Source organism: Mus caroli, chromosome 3, assembly GCF_900094665.2.
Source record: "Mus caroli chromosome 3, CAROLI_EIJ_v1.1, whole genome shotgun sequence".
NCBI classification, from domain to species: Eukaryota; Metazoa; Chordata; class Mammalia; order Rodentia; family Muridae; genus Mus; species Mus caroli.
Genome location: NC_034572.1, coordinates 58554948 through 58565469, shown reverse-complemented (window position 1 = coordinate 58565469; position 10522 = coordinate 58554948). Strand labels below are relative to the sequence as shown.

At 37.8% G+C, this 10522-nt stretch overlaps 1 pseudogene; it reads left to right on the top strand.

Moving 5' to 3' along the window:
- The first annotated feature begins 7991 nt into the window (after positions 1–7991).
- LOC115030778 lies at positions 7992–8133 on the top strand (annotated as a pseudogene).
- The last annotated feature ends 2389 nt before the right edge of the window (positions 8134–10522 follow it).

The window sequence follows — 10522 nt, the reverse complement described above, 5'->3', positions numbered from 1 at the left end:
CTATCTATCCTATTCTGGTGAGTCCAATGTTTTCTACATAGATCACTTTCTTATCATAACTTTCATTTATCAACTTACAAAGATCTTTTTAGACCCTAAAACATCTTCTTAGACTTTAAACAACTTAGGCTTTCATGTCTTTAATCTTAAATAAGAAAAACTGTAAGACTATAACTATATAGTCTTCAACCCCATCAGAGACCGAGAAGAATAAATATTACCCAAGATAATAGGAAGTACAAAACAAGCAACTTCCAAAACTCTAGAAATGACAGAAGTTGCTGGAAGCCTGGATAGCCATCCAACATTCCTCTGTGTCTATGGGGCATCCAGAATATCTGACAGATTTATTTGTAAAGAAGGAATTTTGAAGAACTGTACATCTCTGAAGTGTTTGAAGATCTATCTATCTCAGCATATCTAAACGGACAAACATTGCTTGTTACAAACGATTTATTTTCTGCATATCTTTGAAAACACACACATAAATAAAGTTTATTTCTGAAATGAACTAAACTAGTACCAAACCTTAACATCAAACACATAATAAACCAAGGAGTTTCTAGCAAGGTCCATGTTGCTCCACACACCTTGCCTGCACCTTGGGTCAGTGTGCACATTCGCAGGACATATGCCTTCTTATTCCAAACACCAACAAGGACTGTTTGAAATGCCACCGCTCAAATTTCAGACTATGTCATGATATAACTTGCAGTGTTCTTATTATACATTAAATGTTGTTTTTTTCTTATAGAAACATAATAGTTTAATAATGTTAAACATAAAATTTTTCACCAATTATTCCTCAGCATATAGATGTCAAAATTAATATATCATTGGATTATATTTTACTAGGATATTTGATTTTTTAAAATGTCTGCTTGTTTGGCTGGCTTCATTTTATAAAATATTACTAAGGGAATTTTCTTGTAATCAGAACAGAATTTCTAACAATTTCGGAAGTGGCCCTAATCATACTTCTGCCATTTCATGCAATGTATTTCTGTGAGGAACTTCTTGGTTTTGGCAATTATAAAATCAAAATATCAATCCAATCTAAAAACTCTGGAAGAGTTAGTCTCAAAGAATCAGATGAGATTTAATTATTTAAGGGAAAAAACCCAAGTGCATTTATCTTACTGGTATATAAATTTGCTTTTGTTTTCAAAATGGTAAGATTACATCTATGATTTTTCAAACTACATTCAGTTATGATTTGTTACCAGTTGTTTAATTTGTATACCTATTTTAAAGACCTATAAAGTTGTGTGATATAAAAACTTCCCTGGTAAAAATAGTTCAGTAGTGGAAAATATCTAAGACACCCTGGTTTAGAGTAATATGTCACTTATGGAAAGCAGGAACATGTTGGAAAAAAAACTTCAATACAGCAATAACCATGGACATAAGTACAACAGGATGCCAGTATGACTTAGGAACTTTAAAATGAGCAAACAGTAGTTATGTGCAGTTCCCTCTGTGTCTTGATTACAATGACCAAGACACCTCTGAGTTCAATAGCCACCTGATACTCTCCAGTGATATTCAGAAAGCATTTACCAGTTGCATATTATGTGTCAGGTCCTCTCCTGGGAGTAAAAAAAACACAGAGATGAAGAATGCAGAACAGCCTGAGTTCAGAGTGCTCTGCCCAAGAACATTGCAACATAAGATGGTAAATGCTAGCATCAGAGTCTAGTAGCAGTTCCTAGGAATGTACCTAATGCCAAGTTCTTTGGGAAATGTTGACAAGAAAGTTTCTATGCAGAAGAGATGCATGTTATGCTCTTTGAGGGAAGATAACTGAAAAAGACAGAATGCTCCAGGGATGAGAAGCAACTATTTTTCAGAGGTTATGAATTCAGGGAATTGTAATAATCTGACTGAAGGAATGGGAAATCACAAAGGGTTGGAGTCTAAAGAAAAGATAAATGAAGAACAAGAGCAGGATGAGCATCAGTCTTGCAGGAATTTAGCAAGGAAGTGGCAAAGTCAGATATGTGCCCAAGATGACTCTTGGTGCAGAGCAAGCAGTACAGTGCAGACAGCATGGCAGAAACAAATAGACCACAAAGATGGCTGCTGTCATCTATGTAAGTGTGCTGATGGCCCAAGAGAAGAGCCATAGAATGTGCTACTTCACCTTGATCGATAGCATCTGAGAGCATATATCAGTCACCAGGCACTGTCCCTAACATCGAAGATGCATTAGGAAGCAGTGGGGAGATGGAGAAAAATAAGATGTGGAGTAGAGATTAGGATCAAAGAGGAAGGCAGGGTGAGTGACAAGTTCTGTGGTTGGAAGCTGTTGATAGACTAACTGGTGAATAATGAGGAAAGACTGGTGAAAGAGCCATACTGGAGTGGTTGACTATCTAGTTGACTATATGTGTAGGGGCCTGGGGAGTGAGAAAGGCAAATGGTGTTTGCTGGATTTCTGATTTCACTGATTATGTGGATCAGAAGCACAGCTAAGTACCAGGAAACAGGAAAGCTCACTATCCCAACTGGACTTTCAAATACCTGAAACTCCTGGGTCTAGGATGCAACTATCTTCTAATAATAGCAATAGCTGTTAAATTCCTTCTATTCAAAAATATTAGTATAATGAACTAACAGTTAATTATTGAATGTTGAGTATTTACCAGATTCATGTTCAGAGAGCTAAAGCCATGGATGTAGCATTTCACAACGAGGAAAGAAACTAGTGATCTCACAGCATATTTTCTGAACTCCTTATTTTTAGCCAGCATGTTTTGTCCTAAGACTAAGACACCAAAGCAAACAATATGTCTTGGTCTCTCCAGTTAAGAACATGGCTAAGGATACTAGCCTCCTGATCAATATTTAAACACTATGGAATAATTTACTTTAAGAGCCTGATAAAGAAATGAATGTTGTTGTACCTTAAGGAACCCTTGTGAATGTGTAAAGTAGCAGGCACAAATACCGGAGTCACAGAGCAAAGCCACAAAATAAAAGATAGAAATCAACATTGCCATCTTGGGGGTGTATTCCAAGTAGGTTATTTATTTATTTATTTGTTTGTTTGCTTGTTTATTTATTTGTTTATTTATGTTAACTTGGCATAAGTCATCTGGGAAGAGGACACCTTAACTGAGAAAATGTATTGTTGTTTCACAAGCCACTGTGTATGAATCACAAGGGACTGGTGTTAGGGCAAGCTGCACTCATTAAGAAACAGTAACGGGGGCCGGGCGTGGTGGCGCACGCCTTTAATCCCAGCACTCGGGAGGCAGAGGCAGGCGGATTTCTGAGTTCGAGGCCAGCCTGGTCTACAAAGTGAGTGCCAGGACAGCCAGGGCTACACAGAGAAACCCTGTCTCGAAAAACCAAAAAAAAAAAAAAAAAAAAAAAAAAAAAAAAAAAAAAAAAAAAAAAAAAAAAAAACAGTAACGGGAACCATATCTTATACCTATCCCTTCCTTAAAACCCCCTCAAGACAGGAGACATCTAAAGCAGCATTTGAAAAAGAATTATGACATATGCAGACAGGAAAATAGATCTAAAACCCAAAAAGTGTTTGTTTTTCTACACAGGGTCTCATTATGTAGTTCATAATAACCTAGAATTCACTATCTTCCTCTCTCAGCTTCAAGAGAGGTAGGATGATCAGTCTGCACTACCACATCTAACTTAAAGATTTGGATTTTCCTTTTCATTTGTTTTTCAACTATTAGTGAGCTCTAGAGACCACTTGAGATTTATTTTCCATCCATGCAGCATTATCAGCTTAAAGCATATCCCTTTTTAGACAGAATTTCCAAGAGCAGTAAAAGCCAGCTTACAATGAGACCATTTTTGGAAGTGATGGTAAATGCTTACACATCAGATATTGTAGGGCTTTCCTTTTCTTTTGAACACATGCTTTAAATGTGCAGCTGCCACCTATCAAAAGTACATTAGCAATTCTGATGTTGCCATACTCAACCTGTCATGCTGTTTAGAGCTCTGTTCCTGGCCCAAGTCACTTCTCTCTCCTGCCTGTATGATTAGCCTTCACAACTTCAAATCACTTCCACTCTTTCCAGTCACTTCACCCACAGAGCAGCCCTGCCCTGAGGATTGCTGTACAGCATTCCATTGAGTGAGTATATCTCAATCTCTCTACCTATTCTGCCTTCAGGCGAGTTGGCATTAGTTTTTGGTTGGCAATTAAATGAATTTTGCTACTAAAAAATCTCTTTAGTCATCAGGAATGCACTACATAGTATACCAAAGATGGGTACATCATAAAATGTAAGCAATGTGGCTCAGTGCATGAATCAGCATCCCACAGGAAATACCAGATTATTTAATGAGAAGGGAGTTTTAAATGGAGAACTGACATGAGTTGGCAGAGTGAAAGCAGGTGCCACAGTGCGCTGAGGCACCTGCAGCTAAGAAGCTGTTGTACAGTCAGCTAGCTCTGAAAGTAGAAGATGAAAGGTATGTGTTGTGTTAGTTCAAGATGACATGGTACTGTTGGAAAAAACCTGTCACACATCAAACAGTATGGGCACCTCATGAGGGCTACCTTGGGAGAGTCATTGCAGGTGAGTGAGTGGGATATGGTTGAAACAAAGGATTATAACCTCTCTTTTCATCTGCAGCCTCCAGGGTCTTCTCATTGGCAAAACATACTGGCAGCTATAAGCAAAGGCAATTTGTAATGAAGCCCACAGATACCAGTGTGAAGAGAGAGAAGGGCAGAGAATATCCCTTCTCTAGGTAAAACAAACAAAGACAAAAAAACAAAAAAAGACAAAAACAAACAAACAAACAAACAAACAAACAAAAAAACCCCAAAAAACCTAGCAGCATCCTGAGTCACTACCTACAGGCTACCACTCAGGAGAGGAGCCTGGCTCCTCTCACCTTCCATCCTCCACCCATCCTGTACTTCAGAAGCCAGACTTTTCCTCCCTGTCTCTCATTGGTACAATTCTCCCACGCCTTGAAGGATCATGAGTCAGCTACTCCAACAACTATTCATCCATCCATTTGAAGATTGATCACCTAGATACAGTTTAAGTGTTAAGGCTACAAAGATGGAGATAGGTAGTAGATATAGCTTAAGTTCTTTTCACAAAATAAATTGTAATATAATGATAATGACAACAAAGAAAGATGATAACCACAGTCAGGATAAGGGAGAAAAGGGAAATAATATAAAGCAATCACAAAGTCCCCCAATACCAAAAATGAAGGGAAACTGGTACTTCTGGCATTTAGAATGCTGTCAATAGTAAATGTGTAGAACCAGTTTGTCATTTCACACAACTCTGTTCTTCTTGGTTTTCAGGATTTTTTTAAGATGTCAACTCACACAGGAAGTCTTGCATGGCCCTGAATCTACCTTCTCCTTTTCTATGGTACTAGAATTTCAACTTTATCCTAGGATAGAGTTTCTCCCCAAAGAGGAGGAAGAACACAAGGGTGGGAGACAATGCTTTATCTGTGCAAAACTTCCAAGCTCTCAAGAAAGGGTGGGTGGATGAAGGAATGGATAAGTAAAATTTTGTTGAAATATTGAAGGGACAAGGGGACAATCTGAGTGGCATGGAGCCAAGCAAATGAAGAGAGGGCTTGCAAATTTCAGAAGTGCAACTGACTTCTATTGGAAGAATGTGGGTGTATTCATGTGAGTGTTCATTTATATATGTGCATGCAGAGACCAGGGCAAGAATTCATGTGTTTTCTTCTAATGCTGTCACTTTGTTGTCTTGATGTCAGGTTTCTCACTAGACCTGAGACTTATTGTTTAGGCCAAGTTGGCTGCCCAGCAAACTCTCAGTATGTATATTTCTCTCCTCACCAGTGTTGGGGTTACATGTGTATATATATATATATATATATATATATATATATATACACACATCCATACCACGTTTTATGTAGACACAGAATAGTACCTCGGGTCTCATATTTTCAGGATAAGTATCTTTTATCCACAAAGATATATTCTCAGACATCTATATTTTTATATTATATGTAGAGGTATGATTCAAAAATTGGAAGTGCAGTATTTGCATATTGTTTGCATCTTATTTATTTGTTTTATTATTCTTTAATATATTTATTTTACAGTCCAGCTGTTATCTTCCTCCAATTCTGCCCTCTGACAGTTCCTCATCCCATTCTTCCTCTCCCATCATCAAAGGGATGTCCCCAACTCCCCCACCCCACCAGACTTCCCACTCCCTAGGGCCTCAAGTTTCTCAAGGGTTACATGTATCATCTCTCACTGAGTCCAGACCAGGCAGTTCTCTGCTGTATATGTGTCAGGGCCTCATATCTGCTGGTGTATGCTGCCTGGATGGTGGCTCAGTGTCTGAGAGATCTCAGGGCTCCAGGTCAGTGAGTCTTCCTACAGAGTCACCTTCCTCCTTAGCTTCTTCCAGCCTTTCCCTAATTCAACCATAGGGGTCCAGCTTCTGTCAACTGGTTGAGTGTAAGTATCTGCATCTGACTCTTTCATCTGCTTGTTGGGCCTCTCAGGGGGCAGTCATGTTAGAATCCTGCCTATACGCACACCATAGCATCAGTGATAGTGTCAGGCCTTGGGGCTTCCCCTTGATCTGGCTCCCAATTTGGACCTGTCACTGGACCTCCTTTCTCTGTCTCTTCTCCATTTTTGCCCCTGCAGTTCTTTTAGACGTGGACAATTCTGGATCAGAGTTTTTGACTGTGGGAGTGCAACCATATTCCTCTACTTGATGCTCTGGCTTTGTACGGAAGGTGGAATCTACAAGTTCTGGGGGGTGTGTTCTTATATCAAGGAGGGGTGGGATGTCTTCTCTGGGTCAGGCTTGGTGATACATGCCTGCATTCCCAGAATGTGATAGGCTAAAGAGAATGACTGTAAATTTGAAACTAGCTTGGGAGAAACATGTGTGTGTGTGTGTGTGTGTGATTATATCTCAAAAACAAACAGAAAAACAGTCAAATCAAAATATAAGCCTATAAAATCTTCCACCATTAATAAACATGTACTGGTGATGTAGTAGTAAATGCTTATAAAATTTGCATTCAAATACTGTGGTGGCCTGTGTAAGAAAACTATAAACTTCATCTGACAGACGGAGCAGAGTCCAGAATGTTCTTCCCACAAAGTTTCCTTCTAGAAGGATTTCGTAAACAATGATAAGAGAATGTACTTGCAACAAGAACATGAGGAGAATGCCTGGCATGTTCACATTAGCCCTGTGGGAAAGCGAAAGACCTAGGAGCTCATGGCTTTCTCACATGATCAACAATAACAAGAGATAACACCAGGCATATTCCTCTCCTGCACTTGCATTTGCTTAAGCTAACTTAAAGTCACCTAATGTATTGTTTGCTTATGCAATAAAAATCAGAAGTGCTCTTCTAGCGTTGCTCTTGAGCACAAAAGTCTTGGGTCCCCGGATCATCTAACTCAGATCTTTGACATTTCCTTCTATCACTGGAGACTTAGTCTGAGCAACTACATTTGAAGCAACTCCAATACACAAGTGTAACATTAATTTTAGTAGAGAAGTTAAGAAAAAGTAAGTGTGGCGATACTGTATTGAAATAATATTAAAATAGAAAATTGTAAGTTTTAACTATTTTTCTATTATTTTAATTGGAAAAAAAGATCCCCAAATCATTTGGCAGATAGTAATACTTTTATTATTCCTTTTTTTCCCATGTAAAATATGAGCACCTATGCTAAACTTAGCTTATGGATACAAAGGAAAAAATGTTAAGATTTTTCTATGTAGTAGTTCACCATGCAGGGAGTAGGTTCAACGTCACAGAAGATCTTACATATTTCAGGTTAAGCAGTTCTGACCTTTTAGCGATGATAGAACAGTCACATATCTGTATTGTCCTATATGCAGACCTCTGGCTACATGAAGCTGCCGAGCTCTTGATATAGCTAATCTAACGCAGGGACTGAACTTTAGGGTTTTAAAAAAACTTTTAATTATTTTTTTTTCTTTTGTTGAAAAATAAAAATTTTAACTGACCCTAGAAGCACTGAAGGTGTGGCTGCTGTGTCACATGTGCGTCAGTAGGTGGCAGAAAAGAGACGCTATGTCTATGCTCAGCGTTCTGACTTGCTTATGAGAAACAAACAACTTTTAAAAGTCTGTGGCTCGCATTGCCAAGCTGGAAAAAGCAAAGGCTAAAGACCTCGCCACTAAATTGGATTAAATGTACACTAAATTTTCTGTACCTAAATATAATTACAAAATTAAAAAAAAAAAAAGTTAAAACCTGAATGTAGTGGAGGAGGCCGCTCAGATCCTCAGAGAAGTGACTGTAGGTTCTAACTCTCTATCTGTCCCATTCTCTGTCCTCATCTCGCCTTCTCCCCACCCCCCACAACTGAACTTAAGATGCCTTTTCCTTCAGGGTCTGTTTCCATTTTGTGCAGGGTCATCAGTATGGATCTATTTGCCTTCTACTACATGCAGTTGAACAGCACCATTTGTTGAAGATGCTGTCTTTTTCAGTGTGTATTTCTGGCTTTAAAAAACAAACAAACAAACAAACAAACAGAAATTAGGTGGATTTATGTCTGGGTCTTAAGTTCAGTTCTCTAGAACAACATGTCAGTTTTTATACCAATAATGCTGCTTTAATTACCATAGGTCTGTAGGACAATTTGAGGTCAGTGATGGTGATACTTCTAACAGCTTTTATTATTCAGGGTTGCTTTAGCTATCCTGTTGTTGTTGTTGTTGTTATTGTGTGTATCCATATGAAGCTAAAATTTGTCCTTTCAAGGTCTGTAAAGAATTCTGTCACAATTTTGATGGGGATTATATTGAATGTGTTGATTACTTTTGGTAGTTTAGCCATTTTTACTGTATTAATACTACTACTATATGAGCTTGGGAGATCTTTCCATCTTCTGATATCTTCTTTGATTTCTTTCTTCAATGACTTTTAAAGTTTGTGTTATATAACTTCTTCATTTCCTTTATTGGGGTTACTCCCAAGATATTTTTATATTTTTGAGACTATTGCAAAAGAAATGACCTCCCTGATTTCTTTCTCAGTTTGTCATTTGTATATAGGAAAGCTACTGATTTTTGCGAGTTAATTTTGTAGCCAGCTACTTTGTTAAAAGTGTTTATTAGCTGTAGGAGTTACTCAGTGAAAAATTTTGGAATACTTCTGTATATCATTATATCATCTGCAAATAACAATACTTTGACTTCTCCCTTTCCAGTTTGCATCCCTTGATATCCTTCAGTTGCATTTTTGCTCTAGTTAAGACTTCCAGTACTATATTGAATAGGTATGGGGAGAGCGGACATTTTGTCTTCCTCCTGATTTTAGTGGAAATGCTTGAATTTCTCTTTATTTACTTTGATGTTGACTGTAGGCTTATTGTAAACTAGCTTTATTATGTTGACATATATCCTTTGTCTCTTTAATCTTTCCAGGACTTTTATATGAAGAGGTGTTGGATTTTGTCAAAGGCTTTTTCTTCATTGAATGAATGAGATGATATTATGGTATTTATCTTTCAGTTTGTTTATATGGTGGGTTACTTTATATTCACTTATGTTGAATCATTCATGTGTCTCTGGGATAAAGCCTACTTGGTCAGGGTGGATGCATTTTTGACATGTTCTTGTATTCAGTTTGCAACTATTTTTATTCACAATTTTGCATCTATGTTCATACATTGAAATTGGTCTGTGATTTTCTTCCATTATTGGGCCTATTGATTATTTGACATGGCTTCTGGTTTTTTTTTTCCTTTTATATAGTTTTAATTTATTTAAATTTCAACTCTAGCATACAGTCATCAGTTAGTATGTCATACAGGGCATCTTATGTACTGAGATTTTTTCTCTCCTTTTTTGGATATTTTCTTTATTTACATTTCAAATGTTGTGTCCCCTTTCCAGGTCTCCCCTTTGGAAACCCCCTATCCCTTTCCCTCTTCTCCTGCCTCTATGAGGGTGCTCTCCCAGCCACCCACTCCTGTATTCCAGCTATGTTTGTTCTCCAACTAGCTCAATTAACTTAGTTAGCCAATTTATACTATTCTATGTCTGTCACCTGGCTGGTTACCACTACTCAATTTCATATATCTGATTTCTGCTGAATCATAATGCTGATTTTTTTCACTTTTGACTATTTTTCAGAGATTCTCTCTATATTCCAAATGTACCACTTTCTAATCCTGCTCATCTTATTGGCCATTAGTTTTTTTTTATTATTATTAGATATTTTCTTTATTTGGGTGATGCTTTTATTCAGTGCACAAGAAATTATCCCTGATCCAGGATTTTGAGCTGACCCACTGCAACATCTATCCTATCTATGAACTGTTGGAACTAATAAATGGGGCCAGTCTTGCAGACCCAAAGCAACAACAATATATCTGAGAGGACTCCCATTGAAGTTCTAGTATTGATAGTGTAGCAGAGGCCAAAGGCCTCAAATCAGACCCATGACTCACTGCAATGAACAGTTACAAGTAAAGCTGTTTGCTCAAAAGGGTCTACTCTATGACACACTGTGAGACACT